Raw genomic sequence first — 24516 nt, forward strand, 5'->3', positions numbered from 1 at the left:
GAAAATGACCTAAAATTGGGGTATCTATTCAACTTTAACAATGCCACTAGAATTCTGTGATATAGATTTTGAATTAAAATAATTTCCTGCCTTGCAAAATTAACTACTTACATGTATATTTTTTCTGCTCGAACGCCAGCAATATGAAGATGACAGAGTTTGAATTATGATTACGTTAAATTTCAAACAAAGGAAATCATTCTACAGATGTGGTGCTTAACAAAGCTCTTTCCACTCTCCGTCTGCATTCACTTGCAAATCATTTCGCCAGTAAAAGCCAGTGTTCCTCTCAGTCCCTAACCTTCCCATGGTAAGTACTGCAGTTCTTTCAGCAGAGGCTTGCTGTGTTGTGTGAGCGAGGATTTTTTTTTTTCTTATTAATCAGGAGCCCTGAATGAAAGCCAATCACAGGCTGAGCTTTCCCTTGGCTTCGCTTTCCTGCCTCTTAGAGTTAAAAGTGATGCTGTGACTGTGAGGAAAAGACTGAGTTAGAATCAAGTAGAATCTTCCTTGGGAAAATATAAGCAGAAATAGAGGGTAAATAGCAGCGACCGTTCAAGCTGTGGTGCTGAGTCGGACAATACACTTCCAGGAACAGACACGATACTAAAAGGTAAGATATTTGCAATAGAAATGTGTGTGTTGAGGATACGTCCTCCATCTAAGATGACAGCCGTGCTTGCTGCATTGTAATGTAGATGAAGGCGATTTGTCTCTAAGTATTGGAACTTTTAATTTAGTGTGTCTGGTTAATGCAAGATGTGAGTCAGGCAATTAGCTGGCAGCAGCAGTGTATTAGAGACTAAAGCCCTTTCTAAATAGGGATTGTGCTCTCTAGTCCTGCTTGCTGTGCATGATATATGCAAGTTTCTCTAGTGGAATGAACAGCTAGGCTGGATTTAGCAATGTAAATGAATTTCCCAAATCATCTCAGAACATTTAGCATGGTGCTGTGGTTTATATTAGAGAACTGCAGCAGTCACCCTGAATAAGACGGATGCCTCAGTCTACCGTATATGTAGGTATTGGCTTCAGGTAAAATATATTCAGTGACTACCTCTGCGTAATATTATAATGTTATTCCTGTAGCCCTGGTTATTTATGGTTTTGTATATTACTTATGTCAATGCTGGGGGACAGTACTGCCTGATAGACATTATACAGCAATCTTAAAAATTAGACAGATCTGGTCATTTATTCCCTTTATAGCAAACTATGAGTAAATATATGTATTTTGTGGTATAGTCATGATGTCTACATACATGGACATGTTTCCCTGAAGCCCAGCTGTTGATGGCATGATGTGATGTGGAGTTATTGTAACATAAGGACGTGCTACATGATACTCTGTGCAGCCAGACAATCTTAGAAGCCCTCTAGCCCCACAATGATCCTGCACATGCAATCATTGACAAACAGCATCCAGCGTCTCCTAACTGACATATTATCTGTTCTGCTTTCACACAAATGGAGCTGTTTCCTATAATCTTCAGCTTTCTTTCTTGTAAAAGCATCTCTATTATACTAAAATGCACATCTATTATTTCCAATATGTGTCAAGGTATATTATTTTGTACTTTTTCCAGTCAGCTAAATGTACCCACTCAGACACAAATGGCTCTAGACTTAGAACTCAGGCATGCCTTGCACATACTGAAATATAGAGATATTTAGGTATATAGGGAAGACTGGGCATGTCATACTGTCTATATATGTGTTTAGACATGTGTTTCACTAATAGTAGAAAAGAGCACAGGTTCTGCAGTGACTAATAAGCAGTTGCATATCTTTATGACTCAGACAGACATGTGCTAAAGCATAAAGACTGCTGAGATATGGAATGAATATTGTACCCCCATAACAAGGGCTTCATAAGTGATGAACTTTTATACTGCAGTGCATCTTTCCAGAGTAACGTTACATATTTCATCTTTTTGCTGCAAAGTTTAGAGTGCAAATAGAAGCTACACTTGCAGTAAAGTAAATAAGCTGCTTTATAAATGTGGTATATTTTGAACAGAAAGATAAATACTTTTTGGAAAATAAGCTGGTAATCTTGTTTGTGCCATGGGAACCCTTCTAAATTAGACTAGTCCATCGCCTTGCCAACCTGTTAAACAAAAGAATTGAATCAAAGGCTCATTTATAGTCCATGCAGCAACTCCTCATGGAAAACAAAATAAATGACAGACTGGAAGTTGTCTTCCTATTGTGTGTGTGTCGAATACACATATATTTATATATATTCACACACACCAGATATAGAAATCTTATAACACATCTTTTATCTTTTTGTGGACAGAACTGTGCTTTTCATAACCTAGTTTTTTCCTTTAACTCAATAGGTGGCACAGAAAATGTCAGCAGTCTTGATATATCATTTGCAGTGCAAAAGTGGCCTGTCCTTGATTGTGAGATATATACCTAGAGGAAAAAAGGCAATTTTATTACTTTATGGTAGCCACCAAATATTAAACTTTAGGTATCATATAATATATATATATATATATATATATATATATATATATATATATATATATATATATATAGTGTGTGTATATAGGCACACATGTATTGGAGTAAATAGATAAATCTAGACTGTTAAATGTAGCTGCTGAGGACATTGTTTTCATATCCCCTGCCTGCTTGCTTTTTCATACCCACCAGGGAGTTTAAATCCTCAATCCATTGCTAACTGCTTTACAACCCTCTATCAGAGTAATTCATTCTACAGAATAGATTTCACAGTAATAAGGTAAGAAATGTGAACTTGGAATAGAATTGTTATTGTTTAATATTAATTTCTCCGCAAAGCCGCATGAAAATTAAAAAAAGGTTAATTTGGTAATGATGCCCAATCTGCATTATAAAAAAAGACATTTCTGTATCTGGAAAGTATGAGAGGAAAAGGAACTGAATATAACTAGATACAATAGCTTAATGTCTTCTATAGCCTAAGCTGTGATTAGATCATGGCAATACAATACCATTATATATTTTTATAGTGGCTTTTTGGAAAAAGCTGAAATGTTTTTATGTGTTGTAAAGATTGGATTAAAGTAATATGTCAAATGCTTCAGAACTAGTGGTCATAATTGTAAACCATGCATGGTTGCACTATTCAACCAAACAAAACACTATTTATATATTTATCACTCTGTGACTCTCATGTGCCTATTATGATCCAGTACTCAGTGGGGAAGGCAGGCATGCTTGATTTCATTGTGTGGGTAGTCCAGTCTACTGGATGCTGAAATGTTCCGGTTTTCAACGATTGCTCACTTACCCAACACAGTATAATACTTCTACAATAAAAAATAATGATAGCATAATTTGGAAAAATGTATTGATTGATTAAAAGTTAACTTGTATCCAAACATCAAAATAACCATTGCCCGAGTGATATTCTTCATTCTTTGATCAGGTTTCACACCATGTTTGAAGTGATTCATGGCCCTTGTTTGTTCATCAAAGGATACAATCATATTCTGGTTTGATGTAAAGATTTTTATGCAATCTCCAGGATAAATATTTGAAATATGCTAGTGCAGATTTATGAATAATGTTTAAAATATAACATAGGCCATGCAGCCAGCCTTCATAACCCATATAAAGCCACCTCAGCTAAGCTTTCAATGTGTTCTTGGAAAAATGATACCTTTTACTATGGATGGTTACTGTTAGGCCTCATTCACTCTGCCATTGTGGGGACAAATATACAGCCACAGGCTTTCGGCCATATATACGTTCCCATAGACGGCAATAGGCATGCTGTGGCAGTATGGTGACAGACACATGTGGCACCAAGCACAAGTAAGGCTACGTTTGTGTGAATGTAGCCTTAAAATTTATATTTATTTTCATAAATCATCCCTACTTAGAAAATAATCATAGCGGCTCACACCATAAGGCAGATGAAATGTATCATGCTAGACACTTTGCCCTTCCATGCTAAAGTCTTTGAATTTAGATGAATTATACTTTATTTTAATTTACAGCTATGGATGGTGGATAACATGCAGATGGAGAGGCAACGAGTATGCCTGACCTGCTGGTCCCTTCATTAGGGAGAAAAAAACTCGCATTTCTGGGGTCCCATCAAAAAGACACCCACAAATCAGCATTTTAACACATATCCTGAAGATACTTAAACTTGGAATAAACCCTTTAATAGGTTATAAACTAAATATAAAATTTACTTTAAGTGAAATAGACATTTTTACACTACAGGCAAAACCACGCCTGTGTGACGTCATGTTATGCTTCTGATTGGCAGGAGAAGGGCTTACCATATATAGACACAATTTCATAAAGGTTGGACCATCAATAAAATTATTTAAGATTACTTCCACACATAGCACAGTGAGGAATAATGCTACATTTTTTAAATTTTTTTTATAGCAAAGACTTTGGGGCTTTACCTTAGCTGTAGGCAATAGGGAATTACAAAATTGCCTTATGTATCCAGAACTTTTAATAAAATCTCTCCAGTTTCTATAAACTAATGTTTAAAATGTCATACTAAGTCATTTCAAATTCTCTTGTATTTGTTGTTTGAATCCAATTAATAAGAATATATTATCCAAATAACTGAATGTATGCAATAAACACATTTACTGTACTGGTCAATTCCACTAACCCCCTAAGGACATATTTGTACATTAATGCTTGAGTTCTCCAAATATGATGGCACATGGTCAACTACCTATACAATCTTTATTACACAACTGTAAACTAACTTTAGCTAACTACCGTATATACTTGAGTATAAGCCGACCCGAGTATAAGCCGAGACCCCTAATTTTACCACCAAAAACTGGGAAAAACTACTCGACTTATATACTCGATTCGAGTATAAGCCGAGGGTGGGAAATGCATTGGTCAAACCCCCCCAGTAGTATACAGCCTGCCAGCCCCCAGTAGTATACAGCCTGCCAGCCCCCAGAAGAATACAGCAGCCCCTAGTAGTATACAGCAGCCCCCATGTAGTATACAGCAAGCCCTTAGTAGTATACAACAGCCCCTAGTAGTATACAGCAGCCCCCATGTAGTATACAGCAGCCCCCATGTAGTATACAGCAAGCCCCTAGTAGTATACAGCAGCCCCTAGAAGTATACAGCAGCCCCCAGTAGTATACAGCAGCCCCCCTGTAGTATACAGCAGCCCCCATGTAGTATACAGCAAGCCCCTAGTAGTATACAACAGCCCCTAGTAGTATACAACCAGCCCCTAGTGGTATACAGCAGCCCCTAGTAGTATACAGCAAGCCCCTAGTAGTATACAGCCTGCCCCCACAGCCCTTAAAAATAAACTTAAATACTCACCCTCCGATGTCAGCGCGGCTCCATGATGTCAGCGCGGCTTACCGATGTCCCCGATGTCAGCACGTCCCGTCTTCTTTCTTCTCCGCGGCTCCTCTTCACTCTTCCGGCATGGACGCGCCCATGTTTTCTTCTAGCAGGCGCATACTATGACGCGGCCGCTGCTGACGTCATAGTATGCGTGGCCACGAAGAAAACATGGCCGCGTCCATGACAGACGAAAGAAGAGAGAAGAGGAGCCGCGTAGAAGAAAGAAGACGGGACATCGGGGACATCGGTAAGCCGTGCCGACATCGGGGAGCCGCGCTGACATCGGAGGGTGAGTATTTAAGTTTATTTTTTTAAGTGGGTAATTTTTTTTTGGTAATAGACTTGTGTATAAGCCGAGGGGACGTTTTTCAGCACATTTTTTGTGCTGAAAAACTCGGCTTATACACGAGTATATACGGTAAGTTGGGTCAAAGTGCATTATGTCTTTCACACCCCCTTGGAGTGCATATATCTACTTTACCTTGTGCTTGTTGTAACATGGTTGTCATCGTGGGGGGAAAGAGATTAGGAAATTTTCAGCTTTCTTGATATGTAAAGTGAAGCCTTCTGTCTTTACCCCATCAGCCAGACTTTTCTGACCATAAAATTATAGTTTTCATGAATATACAATTATGGTCTCTGCATGGAGATTTCTCATGAACACTTAGTGATAACATGACCCTCCATCTGCTGCCATGTTATGCACATTAATGGCTGATGAGGTAAAAGGCAAGGGGCTTTACTTTACATATAAAGAAATCAGAAATATGTCTTAAGCTACATTCACACGGACATATAAAAACGGCCGTATACGTACCGTTTTTTTACGGGTTACATACGGCCACATTCATTTCAATGGACAATACGTTCAACCATTTATATTGCCGTTTTTGACACTGGAGTGTACGTACCGCATACTGGCCGTATAAAAATATAGAGCATGTCCTATTTTCTCCCGTATTTCAGTTCTGTATGCCCTTAAAGTCTATGGGCATGTATAAAATACGGGTTAAATACGTGCTGCATACGGATGAAAAACGTCACGTATGAAGCAGGAATGAGCAGGCAATAAAATTAATTTAATCACACAGTTTTACAGTACCTTTATGTCGTATAAGGTGACTAATAGGAGCTGCAAAGTTAGACTAATCAGTCTTAAACTACACCAGATTTATTATTCAGGATTACTTTTATTATGTTTTCAGTCTTACTTTGAGACACTTTTAATCTTCCCCATTATATCTAAATATATCAAAGTGTGGGGGTGTGACAAATCATAAGTAAAATAGCCATATGGCTCATGACAAGAGCCAAGTGAAGGTTTGGTATAGACCTTCAGCTTTAGAGTAGATGCATAAAGCATAAATCTTGAATCTGCCATGTACATCCCTACTGGTATGTCTGTACGATGTATGAAGTGAGATGACAAGCTCTTCAAAAATACCTGATACCCTGTCATGAGATGATATGCAATATGTGTCTGTATGTGAAGTGAATTGCAACTTGTCAAGGGTTTTGCTAGCATGTTGCAACACTGTATTGAATTTGTTTTGTGAAAAAAGGTGAATATTGACACATCTGTCCTGTTGTCCATTACAGGCACAGTCAGGCTTCCTCTCTGTAGATAATTTGGATAGTTGGATAAAAAAATTTTACCAGCTCAATCATATTTTTTGTCGGAAGTCAGTGTTCAAGATTTCATGTCCCAGTCATGATATTTTATTTATTTGTATTAGTAGGACAAGTAGCTCTGACATAATGCCAAGATAGTCAGCATGAATGTATTTGGTTACTCTTGTCTTGTCTATCTCAAATTACAATATCAGTATTAAAAGTTGTGCTCTTATTTTCTTCTTCCCTTTGAAATACCCTCCATGCAACCACTTGATATTTTTAATGACCCATCAGTCTACACCCTCAAACATATGCTTATCAGATTTATCAGTGAAGTTAATAAAATGATAAAAATTAACATATTTGATAAAATAAATACAAATAGCTAAAACCCAATATATTTTGTTATTTATTGCTTAATGTACAATACAATGCCAGTTGACCTCTTAAACATTGTATAAATAGTTACAGCAAATACTAATTAGTCATTTTCCAATGGGGTTTAATGGCTTCTTGTCACGTAATAGCATGATACTATGCAGCTTGTTATCTGATTTAAGTGTATGTACCAATAAACCTAAAGTGTTTTTCTACAACTATACAATCACCTTGTAAGTTTGCCATCTTGAAAAAAAATTAATTAGTGATTTCAGGCATCACATATTTTTTAAGGAAACCTTGAAAAAGCTATTTGCAAATAAACAATTTAAATATACTTCAAAAAAAAGGAAAAGCAATGTTCTTAAAATATTCATACTGTATTTTAAACACAGAAAAAATGATTGATTTGAAGCCTTATGATAAAAAGTGAGTTTCATGTATAGAAAATTCTGAAATGTATTAAATTTAATAGGAATAAGTAACTTCTGTGTTTTATTAAGCTAATAGTTTTTACTCATTAAATTTAGAGCTACTAAAATTATACATACTCAATAAAGGATCAAAATTATTATTATAGATCATTCTTTTTTTTAACATATTTCTTTTCATTAATTTTCAAAGGGTATGGGTACAAGGTACCCTCAGAGAAAATGCAGGGTGATTTCTTAACATGGATACAAATACATTATTAACAGCTATTTGAGACATTGCCTATGGGGGGAGGGTAAGAAGATGTGGTAAGAACATCATCGAAGGAGGCAGTTGAAGTGTAATTACATGAGTATATATTTCCAACGGTCAAGTTTTGAACAAACAAACTAAGGTCATATGTTGTCCATCCTCAAATGTTGCAAAGCAGTATGTAGGGCTCTATGCAAAAGGCCTTAAGAAAGTCTGGGTTCCTTATTTAGCTGCAGAGGTGAGATACATTTGCTTGAGGTGTATTTCCATAAATAAAGTTTTGCAGATATGGTTACTCCATGTCTAAATCTACATAGGTACTGAAGAAGACTTGTAGTGTTTTTATAAGTATTGTGTTCTGTTTTCCCAGTGAGCTGGCTCCTCTAGCCAAAAAAGGTTGCCCTATAGAATTCTTTTAAAATTAAGTTTGTGATATAAGAAATAAAAAGTTGTTTTATTATAGAAGTAGTGCCTATATTTTTATGGACTTTATTTTACCCAGGCTCAGAAATATTACTCTTCAACCAACTTTTATGCAGTACTCATGCATGCTGACCTTGGACAAGTTTATGTTATTCTTCTGTCAATCAGTATTATTAGTCAACAGCCTCACAGTACAGCATAAATGTGTCAATGTAATGATATTGTTATGAAAAAAATAATTTACATTTATTTTGTTGTTATCGTTCATTACAATTTCTAAATTACCAATTTAAAATACTAGAAAACAAATATACTGTACGAATATTAATAGTTAATGATGTAAAGCATTGCACGGTTGCTCCTATTATTAATCACATATGAGTATACAGCAATGGGCACTGTTTCTGTATTTAATGCTGTTGGTTGGACTCTAGTGAGTTTCTGTGCTAAAAGTATTAAAGGGGTTTGCCCATGAAAGAAAGTTTTCAAGTTTTAATTTCCTATTAATGTTTATACAATAAAGATAATGTTTAACCCCCTTACTTTGCAATTTTACTTATTGTTATTGCTGTTTTAGCTCCTTTAATTCAGTAATGAACAATGTAAAATTCCATGGTGTGGACTGGAACTCTCTAAGTTGACTCATCTGACATGATTCATCTTTGCTATTAGATTCTATGTGATGACAATGTGCTTAGATTCTCATGATTCAGGGTTTATCTACAGGGTTTATCTGAACATTTTATTGGCATCTGACATATAGAATAAGAGAGATGAGACAGATCAGACATGAGAGATGATGTGATCCATAAGATGGGTATAAAACACAAATTAAAATACTGTATAAAATAATAACACTAATTCTGCTCTGCTTGAGAAACGTTATCTGTCTATAGCTTCCAGAGTAAACCTCTGAATACTGCTGCTTGCTGGCAGGAAGTGTCTGTGTCTGAGCTGGTCTTATAATGCAGAGGGGAATGGTAGGAAGCAGAGAGGACAGCTGTGTGCAGAAAAGAGAAGCTATTCATAAAAAGAATCCAACTATATTCAGAAGATTTATGGTTGTATCCAGGGAGAACCAAAATTATAAGCACCAGGACTGATGGAGACAGGTTACAATTTAAGCTAAATGTAGCTACCCCTTTAATGTAGCCATTTTAGAAAGTTTACAAATATAAAGCTTCAAGATAATAAAAATTCAATTTAATTTTAGTCTTTTTTAGTCTTCTAGATATAATTGTAAACTACTGTACTTTATTGATTTTTTGTTAAATCGCAAACAGTTCCCTAAATTGTAGAGGTATATAATTACATCATATGACATGAAGATTTTATAGCTGTTATTTACCAAATCTTAGTCTTTTATCAAAAATGGAGAAAAAATTGAAAAGACAAAGGTATTAAGAAATTTTATATTTATGAAGCCATAACATTTCATTACCTCAGCGCTTCAGATGTGGTTGCTATGAATATCAAACAATCTTGTGTCCTTGAAAATCTTACTCAAGGGGTTGGGATGTTATCCATATCCCCATTTATTAATGTCAAACCTTTTTATTATTTTTACAATTCAACAAGTTCTACATGAAAAACAGTAAGGGAAAAATACACACGCTGAAGTGTGAGCATGGTGATCACTGATCTAAGAATAATTTACCTTGTGGGGGTGGCATAGGAAGGGCATATAAGAGAAGGGGAATAATAGGGTGTAGGGTAGACTGGGTGGATCAATATCAATTTAAAGTACAGTTATATAGAAAACACCGCTGCATAACAGCAGTAAAGAGTAACCTATAAGTTAATTTAGCCCGTTTGCAGTCTGGTAGGATCCAGCCAATGTAGGCTGAGAGGTGAAGAAAGGCTAGAAGGGTGCGGCACAGACACCTTGAATAGGCAAGATAAATACCAGTTTGTAAATGTGCATTTAGGTAAATGTATGATGCAGGGGAGGGATTGTGGAGGTTTATGTCACAGATGGTCCATACCCCTATTTATAAGAGCAGAATAAGTCGAGACAGCTCTTTTCACTGAATATCCTTCTCTGAGTAATAAACGTCTACAATGTTTAACTACGATTAATCTGGGATTGATAGCGCAGCTTTGTAATTATATATAATAACTAAATGAAACGAGATCAAAATAGAGATATAACTTACTCAGATTTTATTGTACTCACTGCAATAATAAGACTCCATATTGTCAGTGCTACAGCCATAAATGAATGAAGCTAAATTATAAAGGATTCATCTTTGCTTTACAACTTTGTTTTATATATTTGATTTTAACCTTCATATGACCTTTTTGGAATTACCAGCAAGTCATGAAAACACTGTTCCTGTGCTGCAAAGATTGTTCCTAGAAGACAAATCTCATCTCTATATCTGCAGTGGGATCTTCTATTTACTACCCATGGATTGAATAAAATAAACAGATCAGCTGGAGACTGAATTGTAAAACGCTCAGCCAAAAATTAATTACCAAATTTTAACCTAGGGAATAAAGAGCTATATGTTTATGGCAGTGAGCTGTTTCTAATGTCATTGCTGAGACCAGAGGCTTTTTAAATAAAACCAGATACTACAGGTCTATCCGTAAGGCTATTATAAATTGAAAGGTAAAGTAGATAAAACTCTTCCAAATTCTTTTTTTCCACATCACTGGAGTAAAGCAGCAGGAATGAAACAAAATGCAAATGTGGGCAATGTCATGTGTATTAAATCTGTAAAAGTGTATGCATACACAATAGTAGGCAAAATGATTCACCTGTTATAAATCATTGCACCTGTACATTTAGAAGCCAAGAACTCTAATGTTTCTGGAGTTTCAATCATATATGAAGATGCCAGAAAATGGAATTGCCTGGCATCACAAAATGATTCTGTTTTATTCACTTGAAAAGATACTATTTGTTGGAATATCTAGGAAGGTTGCGAAAATGAAAAGTTACCAGATTAAAAGAATTTCACTGTATATATAAGGAGATGTTAGAAAACAGGTTAGTAGATGATTGCAATATTTCAACATCTACAAGAAGATCTTTCTTGTTTCTCTAATCCTTTTTTTATATGCTTAGAATAGCAACGTACATGATCTGTGATTGTTTACATATATTTTTGTAGGCCCTTATGCTGGTTTCACACCAGCATAAGGCAGAATTCACACATAGCTCTTTTTGCAAAACGCTGTATACTTGCATTTTTGTTAGCATTTTTCATTCTATCTCTTTGTAGAGTAAAGCTCTGGACCATGATGAGAAATGTATGTCAGTAACAATTTAGTTTTTGCAAATTGTTTATCTTCATTTTTATTCTACTATTTCAACCCCTCAAAGTTTCTTTTTTTAATGATGGATTTTATTTTATTGAACAGTTTTCTTTATAATATTCTATTACTAACAGAACATGTAAAACTTGTCAACAGACTTGTAACCAAATGACGCTAGAAAAAATATATTTATGATGTTGCCAATTGTACTATTTTTACACAGAGTAAATAAAATATTATACTTTTCAATTAATGGTACAAAAATCTGGTTTTGAGATTTCTGAGTACCTCAGAAGAAATGTTGTTGATGCTCATCAGGCAATAATAGACAACAAACTAACAAATTATAAAAATTATTCATATACAGTTTGGACTTCATGAATCCACTGTCAGACTATGTCAGACAGTATATTCACAATATGTATAAAATTATATTGCAGTATAAATTAAAAGTCATCAGATCCCCTAAGGTTTAAATACCCTAAGGGGGCCTGAAGTAATAGTAAAAAAAAAAAAATCCCCCCTTTCCCTAGAAGATATATAAAAATGAACAAGCAAAATCATAAAGCTATTAGATATTTCTGCAACTGAAAGCATCTGATCATCAAAATATAAAAACAATTATTCCCAGTGGAAAACCTCTTAATAAATATAACACCACTTTTTTGCCATTAAGCCTCCAATAAAAATGTTATTATCAAGTGTTCAAAAGTGTACATATGCCAAAATGGTAGCAATAAAAACATAATTTTAAAAAAGGTAAAGATGTCATACTTTGGACATGCAAGGCACTTTTTGATACAAGGATTTTTTTCTATATATATTTATTATTCCTGCGATCATACTGTTTCAAAGAATAAATTAGAGGTGTCATCTCAACAGCCCATTAGAATATGGAGCAACTGTGTTTTTTTTGCTAATAATACCATATTTGGAAATTGTTTTCAGCTTTCCAGTACATGGCACAAAATATGAAATGGTGCCACTAGAAAGTACAATGTGTCTCACATACAACAAGCCTTGTATAGTTTGCTAAATGAAAAGGTAAAAAAGAGAAGGTTTGTGGAAATAAAAATGGATATAAAAAAAACCTAAAAACATGTTATTGAAGGGGTTAACCCTTTATCAACTAAAGACACAGTTTATTGAACAAAAATGGTATGCATGGCAGAATTGCGGTAAGAAAGACACATATCATGTGAACCAACCAATTGAACAATGCTTTATAGAAAATAAAGACAAAAACTGAGCTTTTTTATTTAATTGAGAATAAATTGAAGGTTTGAAGAAAAGAAAAACACTGGCCACATCTGGGTCAGGGGGGTTTGCCACAAGATATTCTAAAACAGGACAGATTACAGAATAATATAGTTAAATTGTTTAATGACCAGTGATCAGTTCATGGGAAGAACAGTTAAAGCTGTTCTTTAAATTGTTCCAAGTATAGGAAGAACTTGCTGAATTGTTTGGATGTAGTCATCACTGCATAAGTTGTCACTGGATAGGACTTGTGTGAAACCAAATGTAGTTTTAGGTCAAATTTATGCAGACATATAGAAAATTCAGAAGTATTCACAACCATTCCAGGGCCACTGCATACCTATATCAATGAAACAAAAATTCACTTATTGAGTTATCATCGCAACTAGGCTACTTCCATTTTATTAAGCAGTAATAACTTACAATTACATATACAGAGATGTTACTGATAGCTCATTGCTCCAGAAATTGTGACCCTTTCAGCACTTTTCTGATAGCACTAGACTTGATAACCCCCCCCCCCACCACCACCACCACCACCAAAAAAAAGACATTTAGGCCTCTTCAAGTACCTGAAAGCTACATGTAGCTTTTTCATGGGCTCCCTCATTTTATAAGTTCAATGTATAAAATATAAAAAAATACATTTCCAAATTGCCTCTTGTGCCACAACTCATTATACATGTCAAATCCTTTTCCATATTCCACTAAATGACTTTCATGTACTCCATATGGGGGACCTATACTGATCAAACTATAGCAGTTTCAATATTTGGTTATTGGTAATTAGAATTACCATAACATAAAACAGTGTATAAACACCTTTCTAAAAAAGGCAACATTGAGCAACTAATATAAGGAATAAACAGACTAATTCATGAAAATATGCATCAAATTTATCAGCAGACAATGTGAGAATTTGCATTTAAAGACTGTTTACACCATTTTAATATTAGAATTACTTATTCTGTGGTGAACTAAACTACTTAGTAATTCATGCCATTGCCTTTAGTTTAATGTTGGTATTACAAAAAAAATGTTGAACTTCACATTATAGCATTAGGGATATGACCATTAATTATAATGTACTTTCTAATAATAGTAAATATTCTGTCAACTTCAATGCTTCCTATGCATAAAACTAAGGACAAAAGCCTTTGACTGAGACATTGAAGTAGAGATGTGTAACTGCTGACTTATTTCTTTGTTTCTTTCCAGATAATGACTGACTCTACTGTATTCACAGTACAATATATTTGGTAAAAATGCTCATTGAGTATTTTTAGTATTTTAAGATTGGGTGGATGGAAAACTCACAATATTTAATAATTATTTTTATTGTGATGGAAATACTAAAATAAATTTGTAAGGTAGTCAGTAGTTACTATAGCTTCTTGTTTTGCTGCTTTATGTAACATATTACTCAAACTTTGGCAAAATGCTAATTGAAAACACTAACTATGGCACATGTGGTAGCAAAGGCCATATAATGGAGAACTTCTGAATGTTTCTTTTTGTGAGGTAGATAACTGAAGGAGAGTACATCTTTGTAACTGGGGCTTACAATGTCTGGTAAATGTCTTGAAATACACAACATTACATAGCATGTACGAGGGCAGTTCAATAAATAACCGTGTTAGGAATGAAGACACCATTTTTTCAAAAAAATTTTTTTTATTTTTCAACATAGTCCCTTTTAGAAAGATACACTTCTCCCAACGTTCCTCCCATTTTTTTAACCCCTCAAAAAAAATAGGACTTGTCAAACTCTCCAAAATACGCCTCGGTGATGACTTCCTCGTTTGAGCAAATTTTTTTCCCGCAAGCTATTTTTTCATGTTAGGGAACAAGAAAAAGTTGCAGCAAGCCAGGTCTGGTGAATACTAGGGATGTGGCAGCAATTCGTAACACAATTCATGCAGTTTGGCAGCAACAATTCCGGATGAATGTGCTGGTGCGTTATTGTGTTAAAACAGCACCTTCTTTTTCGAAATTTGCGGCTGTGTCTCCTTCATCTTTTTGTCAAAGCAGTCCCATAACTCACTGTAGTATTTTTCAGTGATCGTTCTTCTTTTTTCTAAAAAAATGAGGATGACGCCTTTCGCATCTCAAAAAAATTGTCGCCATGACGTTTCCCGCCTTCTTTGGAGCAGATTTACCAGGAGAAATCCATTGTTTTGATTGTTTCTTAGTTTCTGGTGTGTAATGATGAATCCAGGTTTCATCAACGGTGACAACTCGACGCAAAAACTCCTTAAGATCTCAATCGGGGCACCCATAGGGCTGGCAATTTTTTCAATGCCAACTTATCATGTAAGTTAGAATATGGAGCAACTGTGTTTTTTTTGCTAATAATACCATATTTGGAAATTGTTTTCAGCTTTCCAGTACATGGCACAAAATATGAAATGGTGCCACTAGAAAGTACAATGTGTCTCACATACAACAAGCCATTAATTAATTATTAATTGCCATTCCAGTCGACACACATACAGCCTCTGCTACTTCACACACTTTCGTTTGTCGAGCAGCGAGTATCATGTTGTGGACTTTTTGAATGATTTCCTCGGTAACTACATCTGCCAGGTGTCCTGGTCGCTCCTCATCAAAAACGGATGTTCGCCCACATTTAAATTTGTTGAACCAATATCTTACTGTGGTCATAGATGGTGAAGTGTCCCCATGAACAGCATCCAACTTTGCTTTTATCTCCTCGCATTTTTTCCCATCAAAAAACAAAAAGCGTATTAGCAAATGATACTGCTTTTTTTCCATTTCAGCAAAAATCACGAAATCTTACTCAAATGGCTGCCAAATCCGAACTAACCTGTCAATCAGTCTGCAATTTTTTTTGCCATACTTTGATAGATGGCAGCACATGATGATAACACCAACTTCCCTCAGGAATGCCCTCTGTCATCAAACACGGGTACTTATTGAACTGTCCTCGTATTTTTTATGTCTTGATATAATGCAGGAAGAGAACATGTTTAAACAACCGCAATGGCAAAACTATTATTTTTATTTTATTATCACATAAAACATACATGCATGAATTAATACAGGTCATCGATAACTTGTGTCCATGGACAATGTTTGGATAGACTCAAATCCCACAGCACATGTGGAAGATCTGCAAGGGAAAACACTAAATATTAAAACTATGACTAGAAATGATAAATAAGAGTTTGGTGGCCTGGCATAGATTTTGTTTTGTGGACTAGCAGTTTCAAATTATGCCTCAGAGAGTGTCCAGAAGAGTTCTCAATAGTTACAAAAGAAAATTTATTTCAAGAATTCAAAGGGGTTGTTTGGTTAACAAACATATGGCCGCATTTACTAACAACAGTGCAAACTGTACTTAATACAGTTTGCCTGTGTAGAGTGCAGAGATTCAGGATTTTGGGCGCACTTTCTTTATGAATGTGGCACCCCTGCACAGCTCTGACAGAATGAACCTTTAACATAGGACATGCTACACATTTTTGGCAGACTTTGCTAGTTAAATCTGGCGCACAACGACCAGAATGCTCCCTAGTTTGTTATTACAAAAACATGAACTGCAATATCAGATATAATATAAGACACAATCACAAGAAAAAATGACACTGCAATGGAAAAAGGCAGATCTTTTACTCTCATCTTATTCAAACTTACTTCAATTTTTTCCCATGTCCATAGAATTAGGACAACAATTAAGATAAAAAAATACAATATAAAAAGATTAATTGCTGTGCCTGATGCTGGATAATTGTTCTAGTGACAGTGACAGACTTTCCTATTAGTTCATCTAGTTTGCTGCACCCCAATAACAAATGTTTTGGGTGCGCCAACTTAATCTTGTGGCATACAGGTTTTTCTTGTGAAGCCACGCCCCTTTTTCCTGGGGCCAAGTCCCTTTTTTGAACTAGTTGAAAAAGGGGATAAATATGGTCTAAGACCCTTAATAAATGTGGTGCTAGGCTCATCAGAATTCTGGTACAAACATCTTGATACATATCTCCCATTGTATCTAAAAATCTAATACTTATTACTGTTTCAGGTGTGGAATTTATAGTATTTATATGTGAATATTACAATTCTTTATTGTTTAGCTTACAAAATATCTTCATATTTGTAATAAAGCGAAATTGCTTAACTTTATGATCCTTTCAAAGAACCTTGTTGCATTTATGAATGAAATATCAATTGAAAATGTATACACAAGTTCTCATTACCAGTAGGGCATCTGAAATTTATCAAAATAATAGATTTTTACAAAGAACAGCCCTATAGTTTTCTTTGAAATTGCATTTTCTTCACATATAATATTGATCTACCCAGTAAATATTGTATCTAACTTATTAATGGATGTTCTATTCAGGCAGTGCAGAAGTATCTGAATACGATGCTTATTTCTCTATGTTTGTATTGGTAAATGAATATATTTTGAGACAGTTAAATGTCAATGGCCTATTTAAGTGCTTGTTGAGATGTTATACACTGGATAAGAGGCTTACAGTATTTCTGTTTACTTGTCTATGTGCATATTTGCTTTTCAAAGTAAGTATGATTCTAAGTCGGTTTGCTCTGTAAACAGCTTTGATAGTTTATCATTAAACCCCTCAAAGTATGAGTGTAATATTTTTGAAATATATTGCTTAAATAAATAAAGGATATGAAAATTTTACATAATGAAACCTGATCATTAGGCATATTGCATTAACATTTCATGCACAATGTTTTTTTTTTTTTTAACTGGATTATAACATAAAAAAATTATATACAATTTGATATTTCCATAATCATACTGACCCACAGAACAAAGTGGATGCGTAATTTGGACCACACAGAGAAGCCATAAAAATAAAGCCTACTACAAAACACAACACCTCTTTTGATGGAACCCATTTATTTATTTAATTTACCAATCCATTCTCGCAAATTATTCACATTTATTTCTTTACACTTCAGCTCTGCTACTGGATTTATTTTGTGTACATAAGAGTTTTATTTCTGTAACAGAATGTTGATGAACTATGAAAATACTATTAGTGCAAATACTACTAATAAGGTGGCACATATACTGAGAAGCCTAAGAGCAGATCCTATGATGTAAATTAACCCTGTCTGTTGTAAACAGTACTATATATGTGTGTATATATATATCAGCATTTCCTTATGGAATGTTAACTAAAATCCCAATTCCAGACATAGATCACATGCTTACATGACATCACAAAAGAACAGATATAGATCAACACAGCTGGAAATGCTAATTATAGAAAATGGCACACAGACAGAACTCAGAATATGTCACAAGGAGTATCTGAGACAATGGCAGGAGTAATTAAAGCAGAGGAAAATAGAGCAGAATTGCATTACAGATAATAGTCATTGGTAAAGGATTATGCGGATAGCCATCAAAAATCAACAACCTGATACAAACTGTCCTTTTACTGTAAATTGACATTTTTTAGCAATACATTTTGATTTACAGAGCAGAGGGAATCATCTGGCTAAATTATTAGCTTTATTATGTCATAGGTTAACATATTTTCAGAAAAAATGTTTTCACACCTATGATTCAGGTCAGAACATACAGTTATCTAAAAAAAAACAACATCAATAATTAATACAGCATTCCAATGGTTTCTTTATGAATTGTTAATAACTAATGGGAAATATCTGACACATATGTCTGAAATGCCAAGTAATTCTCCAGAAATGAAAAATGATTCTGAGGGACAATATAGATGTTTTGCTACACTTATATGAGTTTTGTTGACTGGATTTCCCACTGCTTGCTTTGCTTGCTGTTTATGGTTGGTGTTAGCTACCGACTTTGAATTGTTTCATTCAACAAAAAAACAAATATGCATTTCAATGCTAGAATTCTACAATTGCAAATAGAGAATAAGTCTCCCTGGAAGGAATTTACCAGTGAAACATAGGGGGTCATTTATGTTATCTCGGTTTGTTTTGGCTAGTCGTTTTTCTGTCTGCTACATTGGTAATTTATCAATTTCACTTTTTCTTTGTGTTAAATGGGGGATTTTTTCAGATCTCTTTTTGAGACATTTGTTACAAATGTCACAAAAATGTCACACAAATTTATCAAGTCATTTCTTTCCAAGCTTCCCTTAAGTATGGTTTCGCCTGGAGTTTTTTTCACCAAAAAATGATGCAAATTTTAGACAATTTGAAATGATAAATTTCATTTGTGACATTCAGCCCATCTGTAATAGAAGATAAATGTGTCTGACTCATAAAAAAAAATGTCCCCAAAAAGGCTCAAAAATTGCAATGCGCCAAAAAATGTCTCAAAAAGGCAGAAAAAACCCAGGAAACTATATAAAGATAAATGACCCCCATAGAGTACTAGAGGGAGATGATATAAAAAGGAAAAAAAAACTTTTGGGTGACATTCACCAGCTGATCTCTGCTTTACCAACTCCAGGTCACCTGCAGATACCCAGCAATCATAAGATTACTGGCCAATATATCATGCCTTTGCACCAGTCTGGCATGCAAGGCATGAAAAAGAAGTAAATCCAGGTACACACCACAGATTTAGCACCTTTAAGGTAAATGGTGCAGTGTAGTGGGTCAAACAGCAGGTTGGGTAGGGGTTTGGCTCAAGTTATATTTTAAATCTATGGCAGGTCAGCCCTGGTACAGATTTCAATTCTGGCACATGCGCGGTGCACTGGAATTACTAGGATTTTGCAACCTTCTAGTATTTCTGGTGTGTCACGCGCCAGGTATGTCTTAATGTGTGTGATTAAAATTGACTCACAATGTACCAGTGTTAATACATTAGTTTCAATCAGTCCAATAATGTCTCTATTCAATAATTCAGTGGTATGCAGTGGGACTGGAGAAGTGGTAATAAACCAATTCTGTCTTCTTCCTATGGTCCCAGAAAAATGATCTGTTCCTGCAGTCTATAAAAGTTAGTACAGGAACCTACTGCCATCAAAAGACATTGGGCAGTAAAGATCATGTCAAGCTAAAAGAACTAGATTAACAGATACTCTGATACCATGGTGTCGCATATTGCCCAAAAGCCTCTTTGCCCAATAAAAAGACACCAACATGATAAATGGCGCTTAGTTTCTATGGGGTCTGGCTACACAGCTTACATAAAGTCCAGGAGCTACAAGGACAGCAGCCTCTGTGTCTGCAGGAATATATATGCTATATAAATATATGAATATATAAAACTAAAGTTATACTTTCTTAATGAAATATTTTTCAAAAGAAATTGGAAACTTTAAGCAGTTTTGATTGTATTATCAGTTTATTTTCAACTAAATGTACAGTGAAGTCAGTTACTGCCATCTTGTGGCTAGTGAACTATTTCCTCTAGTAAACATGTGTATACATATGTATGTATATATATATATATATATATATATATATATATATATATATATATATATATATATATATATAGATATACATTCTTAGTCAAGTTAAAGAAATGCTGTAGAGATCTGGACAACACAGATCATTATGATTAGTCAATTTAAAAGACTAGAGAAATTGTTGTTTCACAATGTGTTTCATTTTAATGTTGTTTTTTTTTTCACTTACTTGCGCATTTATCCATCTAGTAGGCCTGCATGGGTCCATGTAAGAAGAAACTGCCACAAAATTCTGAATGTTTTAATTTATACTCAAATATCCACATTTTAATAAATTGATATTAGATGCAATTAAAATGTTTTAATTATTAACTTTTGAGTAATATAAAAAAAGGAATAATAGTGGGTCTCAAATCTGGGATCTGAAATTAATTTAAGGTTTTCTTAAAAATATTTTGATTAATTTGGCTATAATAAAAATTAAAATTAACACACAAAGTGCTGCCTCTTGATAAATTCACCCCAATATCTGCATCCCAGGTTAAAATGAAAAACTATCACAAGGCAATATACTATCTCATTTCTAAGGCTGTATTCATATTATGCAATTTATCATCTGTTGTAAGGATACAGCGCCTTTCCCTACAGAGCAGTTATTGTGTGTGAACAGGTGGATTTTCAAGTTACATTTGAAGGTTTCAAAGGATGGAAGCAATGCAGTTGGATTTGTCCAGCATAGACCACTTTTAAGCTGGAGAAGAAAGCAGCATAAAAATGCAGCTTGCAATGTTCCTTGCTGGATACTATTTGTCCTGTAAAGATAGAGGCAAAAAGGATTTCCTCCATCTTCTCCCTGTCAAAACTAATGAGTGTTTCCAAAAATTGAGATATGAATGTAACCTAATGCAGTTCCTATTCGGGAGTTCGATGGAGAAATCATTGTGCTTTGAAGCCTGCTCGCAACCTGTTCTTGGTGTTTTATGAATATTTTCCATGCTTTTTTTTGTAAGCTCATTGCTGTAAAGAACATATTTTATTAGTTTAAATGAAGTCCTGGTGGATAGGTGAAAAAACCCAAAACACCCCCTACATGCTGAAATGCATTGGACCATTACTAGATTTTTGAAGCTGAATGCAAGTTACTCAAGACTGATATTAGTGAACCTATACTAATGATGACATTTGATGTTATAAGTTTGTTTACATTTCATTATTTTGTTAACCTTGAAATATTACAGGACACCATAAACTACATTAACCCATTATTTTGACCTCTTTGAACTATTTATCATATATTTAAAGACCTTGTGTATCTCTCTCTCCTAGTAAGGGGCTTCTCTTATGTTTTTTCTTAAAGGACATCTACCACCAGGATGAAGGATTGTAAGCCAAGCACACTGGCATACTGGTGTGTGCTCCATCTGGCAGAATCTACTGTTCTTTAACATTCCTATGCCCTTGTTTTTAAGAAAAAAAGGCTTTAACATTGATCAAATGAGCCTGAGGCCCCAGGCTTCATATGTGTTAATGGAGCCTTGAGCCCCTCAGGCTCATTTACAAAATTTTAAAAGCCTTGTTTTGTAAAATCCAGAACATTAGAAGCTAAAAGAAGAGCAAATCCTGCCAGAGGGGGCAAAACCCAATATATCAGTGTGCTTTATTTACAATCATTTATCCTGGTGGTAGAAGTCCTTTAAATTCACAAAGATGAAATAGTAATTTATAATACTGCACACACACTGCCAACTGTAGTATTTATCTATAGCTACCTCACTTATGATATTTTATAGAAGTACATTCTATAACACTTCAAAAATAAAGGAAGGCCCATAACGCATTAATCACCATGTTGACAGGATCACAGTTCCTCTTCCTCTCTCAGTATTTTTCGGACTATAAGGCACACTGGAGTATAAGGCGCACCATCAATAAATGCCTGCTAAAACATCTAGGTTCATATATAAGGCGCACCAGAGTATAAGGCGCACCTGATTATAAGGATGAATGACCAGCAGGTGGCAGACCTGTGCACAGTTCAAGGCAGCTGTTGTCTAAGTATGGTTCATATATAAGGCACACTGGACTATAAGGCGCACCTTTGATTTCTGAGGAAATCAAAGGATTTTTAGTGAGCCTTATAGTTCGAAAAATATCTTGATCTTGGAACACTGTAAAAGTCCCAAAATGCCCAAATATTATAAAACTCCTTCATATAATAAAAAAGTAAAAATCACTACATAAACTACACTTATAAGGTATTGCTGCTTCTATAGTTACCTGTCTAATAAAATAAAAACATTACTAAACCCATGAGCACCATAAAAAAGTAATTAAAAGACACATCAAAATATAAGATTTTTGTGCATCCAACAAAACAACAACTAATAAAAAGTGATCAAAATGTCAAATTTACCCCACAATGATTCCAGTAAAAAGAACAACTCCTTCTAACACAGCACAATCAACAAAGAAAATCTAAATATTAGTAGACAGTGATACAAAAACAAGTGATTTTTCTCTTCAAATGCATTTTTTTTCTGTAAAATTATTCAAACATGAAAAACCTATGTGAATGCAATATCAGTCTAATAGCACTGACTCACAGAACATAAAAAAACATATCTATGCAATATGGTTTATAAAAAGTTTAAAACCAATATCAGAGTTGATTTCTTTTTCATCCCCACCAAAAAAATGTATCTAATCTAATGAATGGGTTATTGCCACCCAATAGTATATATTTCCAAAAGTGTAAGGCTCTCCTACCATTCTGGCTCTGTTATGGGGCTATTGGGAGGTTTACATTCACATGTGGGGTATCTGAGATGTGTTTTCTCCTGCTAATAATCCTGTTTATCGTGCATGATTATGTAAATTTTAGGGCTCATCAAACATTTTATTGTATAGATTGTCCATTTTCTAATAAATAGAACTTTTAAAACCCCTTAAAAATATGAATATGTCTCTAATTAAATCTAAAATTGCTCTTAGATTTTAAGCCTTGTAACACCTAATAAAATGTAATAACATAAAAAATTACATCAACATAAAGCAAATGGTTAATGTTAGTCCGTAACCAATTTGAAAGGTTAGACCAACTGTATGATGAGCATAACATTCAGAAATGAGAAAGCCAATGACAAATGGTAGAATTGAAAAAAGTGTCCTCTAGGTGAAAAAGAGAGAGTTAGAATGTAAAAAAAATAGCTTACAGTCATCTTTGTTATACTTTTGTTTATTTTGTTCATTCTCTTTATTAAATATTTTGTACATGTTCCCTTTACAAATCACATCATAATTTATTCTTCCAAGAGTTTCTAATGTTGTAAAACATAAAAAAGTAAAACAAAATATTTTCTGCAAATTTATCCACAGCATTACCAGATTGCAAGCAATCAGATTACATGATTACATTTTATAAATTAGTTTTCAGTCTATTCTTCATTAATATTATTATAATTTCATGGAATAAGCATTGGTGTTTTGTCTAGTTTCATAAAATAAATAAATAAATAACAGTATCAGCCATTTTATTGTTCATTTGGAAACAGTATTGTAATATATACTTTGCAATACTATAGAGAATATGGCTAAATGTCAACTTATACAGTATATATGTATTCAGTATATACACATTAAATATATTAACCAATTGTGTTAATATATATTTTAAAGGAAGTGGCCCACATTTATCAAAAACAGCGCAAACTGCACTATGCACTATGAATGCTATGGTTACTGCTAGTTGCCTTGCTTTATAATGCAATGCCACCATCTTAGTTTTCACTCAATCTAACCTGACGTCACTTGTTGTTTTACCCTTTATAATCTTTCCTGCACACCCTATTAGTGTATGGAACATTTACCAGAAATCCCTAAGCACTAAGGTTTTGAAGGCTTCATAGGTAGGTGTTTTGGGTGAGTTTAGGGCTTGCACCCCTACTATAAAAGTATGTTAGAATTTTCTTAACTTTCAATTATACATATATTCCTGTGTGCTTTGTTTTCCCCTACTTTTCTTCCGTATTCAAACAATTTGTGTAAATCAGCTTTCTTCCCTGTATCCACTAATAGCTCAAACATAGAAACATCTCATACATCAAGAGTTCAAACATCTTTGCATACAAGCAGGGGCATAACTACAGCCGTAGCAGCCATAGCAGCTTTATCTGTTGATATGTGGCCCGCAATG

General features: G+C 34.5%; 1 protein-coding gene across 3 annotated transcripts in view; it reads left to right on the plus strand.

The window, feature by feature from the left end:
* Positions 1–229: 229 nt before the first annotated feature.
* Positions 230–24516, plus strand: part of LOC140133098 (cadherin-10-like) — a 285823-nt gene continuing 261536 nt past the window's right edge. Inside the window, exon 1 of one of the 3 annotated variants that reach the window (XM_072152749.1) lies at positions 230–310. The gene's annotated coding sequence lies outside the window, so the exon portion shown is untranslated. Of the gene's footprint in view, positions 311–366; positions 614–999; positions 1019–24516 lie in introns of those variants that run through there. The other 2 variants (XM_072152748.1, XM_072152751.1) reach the window with 2 other exon arrangements.

The sequence above is a fragment of the Engystomops pustulosus genome, chromosome 5, assembly GCF_040894005.1.
Source record: "Engystomops pustulosus chromosome 5, aEngPut4.maternal, whole genome shotgun sequence".
Lineage (NCBI taxonomy): Eukaryota > Metazoa > Chordata > Amphibia > Anura > Leptodactylidae > Engystomops > Engystomops pustulosus.